This window comes from Triticum dicoccoides, chromosome 3B, assembly GCF_002162155.2.
Source record: "Triticum dicoccoides isolate Atlit2015 ecotype Zavitan chromosome 3B, WEW_v2.0, whole genome shotgun sequence".
NCBI classification, from domain to species: Eukaryota; Viridiplantae; Streptophyta; class Magnoliopsida; order Poales; family Poaceae; genus Triticum; species Triticum dicoccoides.
In genome coordinates, this window is record NC_041385.1 from 839343026 (window position 1) to 839356985 (window position 13960).

A 13960-nucleotide genomic window follows, 5' to 3' on the forward strand; every position below is an offset into this window, starting at 1 on the left:
ATCTTTTACACTAGCCATATAATCACTCGAGTGTCCTATCTCGAAAGCATTATTCTTTAATTTTCTACCAACATAAGCATCAAAAATTTCTTGTCTAGCCATAAAGTCATCAAATTCATCTAAGCATGGGCTATGAAATTTAGTAGACGGGGTTTCAACTTTATCATATCTATAGAGAGAATTTACATTTACTACCTGTGTCGGGTTATCAAGACAATGTGTTTCTTCAACAGGCGGTATATTAAGACCATGTATTTCTTCAATAGGTGGTAAATTCTTAACATCTTCAGCTTTAATGCCTTTTTCTTTCATTGATTTCTTTGACTCTTGCATATCTTCAGGACTGAGAAATAGAACACCCCTCTTCTTCGGAGTAGGTTTAGGAATAGACTCAGGAGTTGGCTCAATTGGTTCAGGAATTGCCTCAGGAATTGGCTCAGGAAGAGTCCAATTATTTTCATTAGTCAGCATATTATTCAATAGTAATTCAGCTTGGTCGACTGTTCTTTCCCTAAAAACACAACCAACACAACTATCCAAGTAGTCCTTGGAAGCATCGGTTAGTCCATTATAAAAGATATCAAGTATTTCATTTTTCTTAAGAGGATGATCAGGCAAATCGGAGAAGCCTCCCCCAAGCTTGTGGGAGACTCTCTTCTTTTATTTGCACAAAATTATATATTCCCCGCAAGGCAGCTTGTTTCTTATGAGCAGGAAAATATTTAGCAGAGAAGTAATAAATCATATCCTAGGGGATACGCACACAACTAGGATCAAGAGAATTAAATCACGTCTTAACATCACCCTTTAATGAGAACGGAAATATCTTAAGGATATAATAATAGCGAGACTTCTCATCATGAGTAAACAGGGTGGCTATATCATTTAACATGGTAAGATGTGCCACAACAATTTCAGATTCAAGGCCATAAAAAGGATCAGATTCAACCAAAGTAATTATTTCAAGTTCAACAGAGAATTCATAATCCTTATCAGTAACACAGATAGGTGAAGTAGCAAAAGTAGGTGAAAGAACATGCGGTGCCCCCATCTTTGGTTTTGGTAATTGATGACAATCTCTATGGACTAATGGTTGCCTTGAGTTATATTTGAAGGATTTGTCCATAGGCTTTTCTTGGAGTCCATTTGTTGGTTTCAAGGGGAGTTTGTGATGACCAAGGTGCCATTCAAGGAATTACCTAAAGATTGGTCATGTGAGAGGTTGATCAAGACTAAGTCAAAGAGTGAATCAAGTTGATCAACACACAAAGCGTAGAAGATGTACCGAGAGGGATCAAGCGATCCCATGGTATGGTAAGCATTGTCAATTATGCTTTGTGTACTAACCCATGATATTCGTGAGAGTTCTTTGTGGGGTTAGGTTGTGGTGTGCAAGTTCAAGTGAAGCATCATGAAGATATCAAATGCTTGAAGCTTGCCGTCCATTGTGGTGACAATGGGCTTGTGAAGATGTGCGGAAGAGTGGCTCACCCATAGTGGAGTATGGGGGAGCAATCAACTAGTCTTCATCGAGCCAACACAATCAAGAATGGTGGTCCAACTTGAGGGAGTCAAGATCGTCATCATCTAGCTCAAGTGGACCATGTGCAAGGCAAAGATTTGCCCTTGATAGGTTGTCTATTTTACCGGTCTCATGATGGTAGTTGGGAGACCGGGTTTTAGGATCGATTGCCGTACTATCAAGGGGGGGCTCTCGATGAGTAACTCGATCGTATCATTCGTAGAGAGCTAAAACCATTGCATCCTTGCATCATCTTTATTGGTTCTTGTTTGGTTCTTCTCCTTGTGAGATTTGGAGCTTATGGTCATTTTCTTGACAAGCTCGAGTTCATCGAAAACGGAGTTCACATGCATCTTCTATGATGTTTTCGATGTTGGAGGTTCTGCCGGTTTTGATGCTACTCGTTGTCTTGTTTCAAACAAGCTTGAGTTTGCTCAATTCGGAGCTCATATGAAGAAGTTATGGCAGTTCTGTTTTTCTCCCTGCGGTAGTACCGCGGTGGCAGCGGTAGTACCGCTTGTAGCGTCAAGCGGTAGTACAGCTCCAGTACCGCTCTACTACCGCCTCGATTTTGGGTCCGCTCTTTTTGTGTCAGGTTTAGCAGTAGTTTCACGGAATATAATGCACGGCAGTTCCGCCTAGAAGCGGTAGTACCACCCCGATTGGGCGGTAATACCGCCTATAAGCGGTAGTACCGCTCCGGTCGGGCGGTAGTACCGCTACTACATTACTGCCACCGTTCTCTGCTCTGCCCTGCCTTCTTTGGTCCCGTGTTCTGCTCCTCTAGCGGTAGTACCGCTGGGGTGAGCGGTAGTACCTCTTATAAGCGGTACTACCGCCCCAAGGTTCATGTTTTGTTGCTCCTTTTCCCTGCTTCTTCCGCCCGAGCGGTAGTACCGCTCGTGGAGCGGTACTACCGCTCGTGTGCGGGCTGAGCACATAACGTTTGGATTTTCCCCCTCCTATAAAAGGGGGTCTTCTTCCCCAATGAACCTTATCCTTTGAGCTCGTGTTCTTCCCCCATTGTTGACCTTCTTCGATCTTGCTAACTCTCAATCCCTCCATGGATTCTTGCTAGTTTTTGAGGGAAAACAGAGAGGAGATCTAGATCCACATTTCCACCAATCTCTTTCTCCTCTGTGTGAGGGGAACCCATTGGATCTAGATCTTGGATTTCTTGGTGTTCTCCTTCTTGTTCTTCCTCTCATCTTCCTCCCTAGCATTAGTTGCTTCGGTGGGATTTGAGAGAGAAGGACTTGGGCACTCCGTGTGCCCTTGCCATTGCATTTGGTGGATCGGTTTGAGTTCTCCACGTGATACGTGGAAGTTACAAGTTGAGAAGCTTATTACTCTTGGGTGCTTGGTACCCTTGAGCTTGTTACTCTTGGGTGTTTGGACACCCTAGAGCTTGTTCCTCTTGGGTGCCTTGGTGCCCTAGACGGCTGGTGTTGTTCAGAGCTCAATCATTGTGGTCTAAAGCTTCGAGCAAGCGTCGGGTTCTCCAATTAGGTTGTGGAGATCGCCCCGAGCAATTTGACGGGTACCAGTGACCGCCCCCAAGGGTTGCCAAAGTGTACGGGTTCAGTGACTGCCCCCAAGGGTCACCATTTGTACAGGTTCGGTGACCGCCCTCAAGGGTCCCTTAGTGGAATCACGGCATCTTGCATTGTGCGAGGGCATGAGGAGATTACGGTGGCCCTAGTGGCTTCTTGGGGAGCATTGTGCCTCCACACCGCTTCAAACAGAGATTAGCATCCGCAAGGGTGTGAACTTCGGGATACATCGTCGTCTCCGCGTGCCTCGGTTATCTCTTACCCGAGCCCTTTACTTATGCACTTTACTTTGTGATAGCCATATTGTTCTTTGTCATATATCTTTCTACCACATAGTTGCTTATCTTGCTTAGCATAAGTTGTTGGTGCACATAGGTGAGCCTAGTTGTTTTAGGTTTTGTGCTTGACAAATTAACCGCTAGGTTTATTCCGCATTTGTTCAAGCCTAGACCGTATTTATTTTAAAGCTCCTATTCACCCCCCCCCCTCTAGGCGACATCCTCGATCTTCCATTTAGCTAATAACTTCTTAAGATCATATCTATCTTTGCAAGCAAAAATAGCTCTAGCAGCTTCCTCATTCATAACATAACCCTCAGGAACAACAGGTAATTCATAATCAGGGGGAGAACTTTCATCATCACTATCATCAATAATAGCATCTTCAATAATTTCATTCTGTCTAACCCTAGCAAGTTGTTCATCAAGGAATTCACCTAATGGCACATTAGTATCAAGCACAGAAGTAGTTTCATCATAAGTATCATGCATAGCAGAAGAGGCATCATCAATAACATGCGACATATCAGAATTCAAAGCAGTAGCAGGTTTAGGTGTCGCAAGCTTACTAATAACAGAAGGAGAATCTAGTGCAGAGCTAGATGGCAACTCCTTACCTCCCCTCGTAGTTGAGGGCAAAATCTTAGTTCTTTCGTCTTTCAAGTTCCTCATAGTGACCGGCAAATATAAATCCCAAGTGACTCAAAGAATAGAGCTATGCTCCCCGGCAACGGTGCCAGAAATTAGTATTGATAACCCACAAGTGTAGGGGATCGCAAAGCTTTCGAGGGTAAAGTATTCAACCCAAATTTATTGATTCGGCACAAGGGGAGCCAAAGAATATTCTTAAGTATTAATAGTTGAGTTGTCAATTCAACCACACCTGGATAACTTAGTATCTGCAACAAAGTATTTAGTAGCAAAGTAGTATGATAGTAATGGTAACAGTGGCAAAAGTAAAGATAATAGTTTTGTAGCAATTGTAACAGTAGCAACGGAAAAGTAAATAAGCGAAGCACAATATGTGAAAAGCTCGTAGGCATTGGATCAGTGATGGATGATTATGTCGGATGCGATTCCTCATGTAATAGTTATAACATAGGGTGACACCGAACTAGCTCCAGTTCAGCAATGTAATGTAGGCATGTATTCCTAATATAGTCATACGTGCTTATGGAAAAGAACTTGCATGACATCTTTTGTCCTACCCTCCCGTGGCAGCGGGGTCCTAGTGGAAACTAAGGGATATTAAGGCCTCCTTTTAATAGAGAGCCGGAACAAAGCATTAGCACATAGTGAATACATGAACTCCTCAAACTATGGTCATCACCGAGAAGTATCCCGATTATTGTCACTTCGGGGTTGTCGGATCATAACACATAATAGGTGACTATAGACTTGCAAGATAGGATCAAGAACTCACATATATACATGAAAACATAATAGGTTTAGATCTGAAATCATGGCTCTCGGGCCCTAGTGACAAGCATTAAGCATAGCAAAGTCATCGCAACATCAATCTCAGAACATAGTGGATACTAGGGATCAAACCCTAACAAAACTAACTTGCTTACATGGTAAATCTCATCCAACCCATCACCGTCCAGCAAGCCTATGATGGAATTACTCACGCACGGCTGTGAGCATCATGAAATTAGTGATGGAGGATGGTTAATGATGACGACGACGAATCCCCCTCTCCGGAGCCCCGAACGAACTCCAAATCAGACCTCCCGAGAGAGATTAGGGCATGGCGGTGGCTCCGTATCGTAAAACGCGATGAAACTTTCTCTCTGATTGTTTTCTCCGTGAAATGGAATATATGGAGTTGGAGTTGAGGTCGGTGGAGCATCAGGGGGCCCACGAGACAGGGGGGCGCGCCCAGGGGGAGGGCGCCCCCCACCCTCGTGGACAGGGTGTGGCCCCCTGGCCTTGATTCTTTCGTCAGTATTTTTTATATTTTCCAAAACTTATCTCCGTGGATTTTCATGTCATTCCGAGAACTTTTGTTTTCTGCACAATAAACAACATCATGGCAGTTCTGCTGAAAACAGCGTCAGTCCGGGTTAGTTTCATTCAAATCATGCAAGTTAGAGTCCAAAACAAGGGCAAAATTGTTTGGAAAAGTAGATACGTTGGAGACGTATCAAGGAGGCGGGCTCTTCTTCATCGTCGCCCGTCTCCACTCCGGACCCGCTGCCCCGCCCGATGACTCGCTCTCAGGCTAGCACCCTCCACCCGAGCACACGGTACCCCAGCGATGAGTACCTTCTCGCTGCTTCCGTCTCTGAGCCGTCCCCTCTCCCATCGTCAGCCCGAACTGCCCTTCGGGATCCTCATTGGCTCGCTGTGATGCCGGAAGTGTTCGACGCGCTCCAGCGGAACCGTACCTGGCAGCTCATCCCTCGACCGCCCCGTGCCAACATCATCACGGGCAAGTGGGTCTTTCGGCACAAGTCTCGTCCGGATGGCACTCTCGAGCGCTATAGAGCTCGCTGGGTGGTTCGGGGCTTTCGGCAACGCACGGGCGTGGACTTCACCGACACATTTGCCCCGGTTGTTAAATCGGGCACGATCCGCGCCGTGCTCTAGCTTGCCGTGTCCCGAGCTTGGCATGTGCATCAGTTGGACGTCTCGAACGCCTTCTTGCACGACCACCTAGCTGAGCAGGTGTTCTGTGGGCAACCCACCGACTTCGTCGACGCCACGCATCCAGATCATGTGTGCTTGCTCTCCCGTTCTCTTTACGGGTTGAAGCAGGCACCTCGGGCCTGGTACCAGTGCGTCGCCGCCTTTCTGCAAACGCTCGGATTTACATCGACTCGCTCCGATGCGTCCCTCTTCGTGTATCATCACGGAGTTGACACGGCCTACTTGCTGTTGTACGTCAATGACATCATTCTGACGGCATCCACTGTCGCGCTCCTCCAGCGGCTCACTGCTCATCTTCGCGATGAGTTTGCCCTGAAGGACTTGGGTCCCCTGCATTACTTCCTTGGCATTGTGGTGGTTCGACGGCCAGATGGGTTCTTCCTGCACCAGCAGCGCTACGCCCATGAGCTTCTCGATCGAGCTGACATGCTTAACTGCAAGCCCGCTCCTACGCCCGTCGACACCAAGGCCAACGTTTCCGCTTTGGAGGGTTCGCCTGCATCTGATGCGGCCTTCTACCGCTCCATTGTGGGCGCCTTGCAGTACCTGACCCTGACGCGTCCCGACTTGCAGTATGCTGTTCAGTAGGTCTGTCTTCACATGCATGCTCCGCGTGACTCTCACTATACTCTGGTGAAGCGTATCCTCAGATACATACGCGGCACCCAGTCCTTGGGACTTACGCTGACGGCCTTCGCCTCCACCCACCGCGTCGCCTACTCTGATGCGGACTGGGCCGGCTGCCTGGACACACGGCGCTACTGTGTCTACCTTGGGCCGTCCCTGATCTCTTGGTCCTCCAAGCGACAGCCCACCGTCTCCCGCTCGAGTGCCGACGCTGAGTATCGAGTAGTGGCTAACGCCGTTGCTGAATGCTCTTGGCTCCGTCAGCTGCTCCAGGAGTTGCTTTGTGATGTCCACAAGGCCACACTCGTCTACTGCGACAACGTCTCCGCCGTCTACCTCTCCGCCAATCCGGTCCACCATCATCGAATGAAGCATATTGAGCTCGATATACATTTCGTTCGTGAGCAGGTGGCTCTTGGGCGCATCCGGGTCCTCCACGTCCCGATGGCGCAGCAGTTCGCCGACGTCATGATGAAAGGACTGCCTACTTCTGTCTTCGAGGAGTTCAAGTCCAGTCTTTGCATCTCCGGCGACGCTTCGACTGCGCGGGGGGGAACATGTGAGAACAAAAGACTAAATTTCGTCCACAAATATGTGTTCATGTGTTGTCAGAACAAAAAACTGAATTTTATCAGTTATCGGAAACTTATTCAGTGTGTGGTGTCACAAAACAATAATAAACCAGGACACCAAGAAAATTATTTTACATACTCCAACACCTTTGTTTAGTATATTGTAGTATCTTGCCGGTAAAGGAAAGAACATTTTTTCAAAAAATGGGAAAGAACAAATTTGATAGATATATAATGAGAGCACTATATTTATTTTCTTGTGTGAGCCCACTGCAGTCATGCATAAGGAGGCAAATAAAAAATGGTGAGTTGACCTGGTCAGCATATACAGTCTGTACCGATGCACGGCTCATATTTTACTGCCCATGGATATTAGCAAACGGTAGATTTTATTAGCAACACTAGTATGTTAAATGGTGGTTGATGACTCCTGCCAAAAGTTTTGATGCGGGCTAGGCACAAAACCCAGTCGATGGTGTTAGAGAATGCATGGTGCCGAGCGTGGGTGTGGCTGCACCATGGTTCTGAGCAACATTCTCGTAGATGATGCTACTCAGTGGCGGAGCCAGGAATTAAGGATCAGGGGGACCAAATCACTCAAACTTTTGATAACATGAGCCAAACAATACTAATACATGTATTTTTGTCTAAATTATACACTATTCATCTACTAACTAGCAACAAATTAATGATCTTAGGAGGGCCAGGCCCCTGCTGGCCTCCCTGTCTCCGCCACTGATACTACTATCTTCATTTGGGGTATTTTCATCTCAGGATCCTCTGCTTAGCCAACAATGAAACTCTAGACATGCACTGTGGACAGGTAAGAACATAAAGCTTGAACGCCTGAAATCAGGGGATGCACCAAGTGCGTGGTGCTCAACTTCACATCTTTGAAGGTCGGACGAGATCAACCAGCTTGAGCAAGCCTGATGATTAAAGTTGTCACAGGTCAATTTGGACGGAGTAAGCACATACAGTATAACAGTTAAACGTTCAAGATCAGGGTGCAATACAATATTGACTCCCAAGTAAGCACATATAACAGTTAAACGTTCAAGATCAGGGTGCACCAAGAAGGTTAATTGTTCGCACTTTCCCCAGGTGCGAGGATATGTGAGCCGACGAGGAACCTAAGCATAGCCCAGCAGTTCTGTTTGCTGATTGCTCGAGTCCGGCACACGATGCTTACCAAGTGAAGCATTCAGCGTTTAAACTGGCCCACTGCCCACCAAACCAAACTATACAAACGCGTTTTTTTCCTTGGCTGCCGTACGTATTAGTATACCCGTTATAAACTACTAGGGAAAGGACAAGTCTGAACCACCTTGAGATGCTTTGCTTTGCACAAATGGACATGGAAATGACCCAGATGCTTCCTGCACCATTTTCCAAACCAGACAAAATAGAAAATGTTACTATGTTAATGGGGGAGCCAGAATTTTTAAAAGCAAGGCCAAACACGCTTGAATGGAATAGCCTTTTGAGCGTGTGCACAAACACACTTTTGCCCTGGCTGCTCTCAATGTTTTAATACACACTAGCTCGGGTGGGGTACGTACGAACCGTAAAAAACAGGGAAAAGACGACGTCTTAACCACCTTCATATGCTTTTCTTTGCACAAGTGGAAATGGAAATGACGGAGATGCTTCCTGCACCTATTTTTATATCAACCCCGCTTATTTCTAGTTTTATGCCACTAAGGAAGGGATCATTTGCACTCAGGACCTTAGCATGGGAAAGTGAAATTTTCTCATGTCTCGATTGAAGAAATTAGCAAAGTAAACAAGCTTATCTTGGAAATATGAGAGAATGGCAGCAGCTAAACCGAACAGAGAAAATGCAACCTGCTCCACTACTGATTGATTGAGCCTGCTGGCATCTCTTTTTCCTCCCTCCGCGTTGGTTTTTTGCACCCCTGCTCAACAAGCGGCTCCATTCATCCCTGCTTCTCCAGCGTCTCGTCTCCCTGCCGCTGTACCTTCCCCGGAGACGACAGGCAGGCTGCTCTTCTTCTATCTCTCCGTCGAAAATCTGCTCAGGTCTCTCTCTCTCTCTCTCTCTCTCTCTCTCTCTCTCTCTCTCTCTCTCTCTCTCTCTCTCTCTCTCAGGTCCAACGTCGTTTTCTAGTTTCAGAATTTGCTTGTCTTCAGATAAGATGTTTCTATTTTATTCTCAATTTCTGATGACTGGTCAGTTAAGTCGTATGATTTTTTCACTCGTTTCCGATCTTGGGGTGGATCTGGAGTTCACTGGCTTTCGATCTCGGGGGCTCGGGGGTCAACCCCCGGCCGGTTGGATCTAGACCACAAACATAAAAGTTAATTAACGCTCTACTTTCGAACTGTCCATCATTTCAGTCGACGGTGAGAGAGGCGCGATCAAGCAGACCTCGAAGAACTGACTGCTTCTTGCATATATGTGCTTTTATTTCCTGATTAATTATTACCGGCAACCGAAGTTGTCTCAGCCACTCCAAGCTGTCCTTTCAAGAGAATCACTCTTCCAGCTCAGGTATTATGGTCTTGCTCTCAAATTACTGGAAAATAAAAATAAAATCTGTTCTTATGGCTGGACCGTTCAGTTCTCTTTCCCATCTGCTAGAAAAAATTCCTTCATTCAGAAGATTGTTTAAATATTTCAGGTATAGAAACCAAAATAGATTCTTGTCCAGCCAGATATGGCTGGAATAATTGTGAGCGCTTCAATTGGTGTGATGAACCCTCTCCTTCGTAAGTTGGCCACCCTGATGGGGGACGAGTTCGCCAAGCTAAAGAACTTGAGGAAGGAGGTTAAGCACATCAGCGATGAGCTGACCAGCATGAAGGATGCTCTCGAGAGACTTGCGGATGTGGACGACCTAGATATACAGACTGTGAGGTGGAGAGATGCCGTCAGGGAGATGTCGTATGACATCGAGGATATTATGGATGACTTCATGCGCAAAGTTGGGAAGAAAAACAAAGATGCTGGCTTTGTCCACGACACTATTCAACGCCTCAAAACTTCAATGGCCCGCCATCAGATTGCTGGCCAGATCAGGGAGATCAAGAAACTTGTGTGTGAAACAAGTAAACGGCGTGACAGATACAAGCTCGATGTCCCGACATCAGGCAATGTGGCAGTTGACCAACGAGTTGGTATGGAGGGCCCAACCATTGAGCTTGTCAGTTTGCTAAAAGATGAGGAGAAGCAATTGAAGGTTGTATCAGTTGTTGGTTTCGGAGGTTTGGGTAAAACAACACTTGCCAATGAGGTATACCATAAGCTCAAGGGGGAATTTCATTGTGGTGTGTTTGTGCCAGTGTCTCAAAAGCCGAATATTCGTAAACTTCTCCATAGTTTATTAACCCAACTTGGGTATGGACAATCTCTTCAAGATTGCGAGTTAAATGTTCAACTCGACCAACTCAGAGAAATTCTAGAAAATAAGAGGTACTTATTCACACTTTGTATATTGCAGTTGTTCCCATGCGCCTCCAATACCTAGATTTTCCTAAAGATACATAAGACTTTTATCTTTGTTAATAAAATTCAAATAATAGCATATATTTCGAACTTTATCTATAGTTCATTTTCTCTACAATAGAAAGTGAAATTAATGTTTGTCTCATTTCATGTGTTGTCAGCAGAAACATCTCTATCACCAACTACTTAATGCATTAAGTTAGCTACAATGCATCAACCTTATCTAATGATTTTTCATTTAACTTGGGGGAAAAGAACAGTGAGTGCCGCATGAGGGGAGACTGAATAAATAAGAAACATGTGACGCTTTGACATCATAGGTACTTGCTTAAACAGTTAAACCATGTGTTTTAAAAATGAATATCAGCTAGTTTTGTTTATTACTTCCTCCGTTCGGGTTTGTTAGGCCAAATTTGACCATACATTTATGTCACAAAATATGATTTAAATGTAGCAGAAATAATACCATTGAACAGCTCTTTTGCATACAAATCAAACAATGTAATTTTTATGACATACCGAAAAAGGCTTTCGCCCCGCTTTATAAATAAAGCAAACCGCCAAAGAGCACACATACAGAGTCAAGTCCACACACACACACCCAAGTCTCACGACAAAGTACATAGGTTCTATTTTTATGACATATCACTTAGACTTTGCAAAATACAAAGAAGCCTAACAAACTCAGACGGAGAAAGTATTATGTTCTTCTATATGAACTAATATTTAATTAGCTGAAAATATTTTTTTTCTACCTCGAACCTTTTTAAAATAATTTGGTAGTTTCCTGATATTTTACTTACCAGTGTAGTGATTTTCATGCAGGTACTTGGTTATCATCGATGATTTATGGGACATATCAGCGTGGAGTGTTATTAAATGTGCTTTCCCCGAAAATAATCTTAGTAGTAGATTAATCGTAACAACAAGAATCAGGAGTGTGGCTGAGGCATGTTGTTTCAGTCACCATGAGAACATTCTGGAAATGAAACCTCTTAGTGAAGAACATTCAAGGAAATTATTTTTTGATAGGCTATTTTGCTGTGAAGAAGCTTGCCCAGGTCAACTCAGAGATGTTTCAGTTGAGATTCTCAAGAAATGTGGTGGTTTGCCACTTGCAATCATCAGCATATCCAGCCTATTAGCAACTCGAAGTTCGGACCAAAAGGAGAAGTGGAAACATGTACTAAATTCTTTGAGCTCAGTGTCCGGCACAAATCTCACCTTGGAAGCAATGAGACAGATCTTGAACCTTAGCTATAAAAATCTTCCTCACCACCTCAAGACATGCTTCTTGTATCTTGGTATGATTCCAGAGGACTATGAAATACAGAGGTATGACTTGGTAAGACTATGGATTTCAGAAGGTTTTGTTAGTAAAGCACATGGACAAAGCCCAGAACAGACTGCGATAAGTTATTTCAATGAGCTCGTCAACAGGAGCCTTGTTCAGCATGTATGGATTCACACAGATGGGTCAGTGAGATCTTGCAAAGTTCATGACATGTTGTTGGATCTTATCTTGTACAAGTTGGCACAAGAGAATTTTATCACTGTAGTAGACAACTCAGAGGCCATTAGAGGCGAGCTTCAAAAGCCCCGTCGGATGCTCTTCAACTTGGACTGTGCAACATTGCCAAGGGACGTTAGTATGTCACAAGTGCGATCATTTGCAAATTGGAGAGGCCCCATGAATATACCTCCTCTGGCAGAGTTCAAGTATCTTCGAGTGTTTATTGCCGATTTTGGATCTAATTCTGTTGATGACAACCAGAAAATCAACCTGACAGGATTGTGCAAGTTATATCAGTTGAGACATATATAGATTCGTGGCTGTGGTAACTATGAGCTACCAACAAAGATTAGAAGACTACAAAAGTTGGAAACATTTGATATAGATGGATCTTGTATCCCAATGGATATTTTTCACCTGCCGCGCTTCTTGGATCTGAATGTTCGAGGTGTTGAAAGGCTGCCCGAGGGCATTGGTAAAATGAAATCCCTACAACATCTGACTCAGTTTGACACGATTCACAGTTCACTCGACAATATCAAGGGCCTAGGAGAGCTCACCAATCTGACCACTCTATCTCTCAGAACTGGTTTCTCTGAAGATGTGGACATGGATGTTCTAAGCTATTCTTTGGCAAAACTTTGTAACCTCGAGGAGTTGCACATATGTTCACATTGTGGTTCTTGGATACCTGAGACACTAACCTTGTCGCCTCCCCCGAACCTAGTGAAGCTCCGGATGATGGAAAGGTCACACATCCATAACTGGATTGGGGAACTCCATAACCTCCAGAGCTTGGATCTCACTGTTGAGAAGCTGGACAAGGATGGTGTTGGTATTCTTGCGGGGTTACCAGCCCTCATCGACCTGGATTTAAAGTTTGATAGAGCCTTGGAAGACACAATTTCCTTTGATGGGACAACATTCGCATTTCTAAAGCGGTTTCATGTCACGTGCATGAATATGCCACACCTGACCTTCCAAGCTGGGGCAATGCCTAAGCTCCAGAGCCTCTTTATCTAGTTCAACGCCAAGGGGTGGAATCAGCACGAGAGTGCCATATCTACATGTATTGAGCACTTGTTAGCACTTGAAGGAATCTCTGTATTTATCGAGGGTGGTACTGAATCTGAAGGGAGAAGTGCAGAGTCAGCCATTAGGAGCGCTCTCAACATGCATCCCGACCATGCTCACATTACAGTCGGTATCGATTACATACTAGCCATACCCGCGCGGCGGCACGCCGCGCCCCACCAATATGTTATGTATTGATACATTACCCTTGAGAAACATCTTTTTTTTTTCTAACGTGGTAGTAGTGTCTGCTTATTGATAATAGTTTATGTTATTCTCTATTGTATATATAGAGATATTTCTCTATTGATGTAGTGTCTTTGTTTATGTCTTAGACGATTCAGAAGGGGTTGGTTGGATGTATGGCATCGCACCTGCTAATGCTGCACCTGACCATGGTGGCATGCTCCTTGGACTAAACAATTCAAATGGGTAAATTTTTTGTCAAGAAAATCTGCAAATTTCTAAAATTTGCCACTGAAATCGTGCAAAACAATCTTGGCCACTATAATCTGCCAAACTGTTCACTTATGCTGTTCATTTCAGTTAGAAGCAAACTTCTGAAAATAAAAACTTCGCTAGTTGTATATCTTTTAAAGCATGAGCATTAATAATAATATCGTGTTCATTCAAAATATTCAAATAAAAATTTAACAATAAAACATTGCAAAACAGAAGGAATTTTCCAAGGAAAACTCAT

At 44.5% G+C, this 13960-nt stretch overlaps 1 pseudogene; it reads left to right on the forward strand.

The window, feature by feature from the left end:
* Positions 1-9097: 9097 nt before the first annotated feature.
* LOC119278815 lies at positions 9098-13640 on the forward strand (annotated as a pseudogene).
* Positions 13641-13960: the final 320 nt, after the last annotated feature.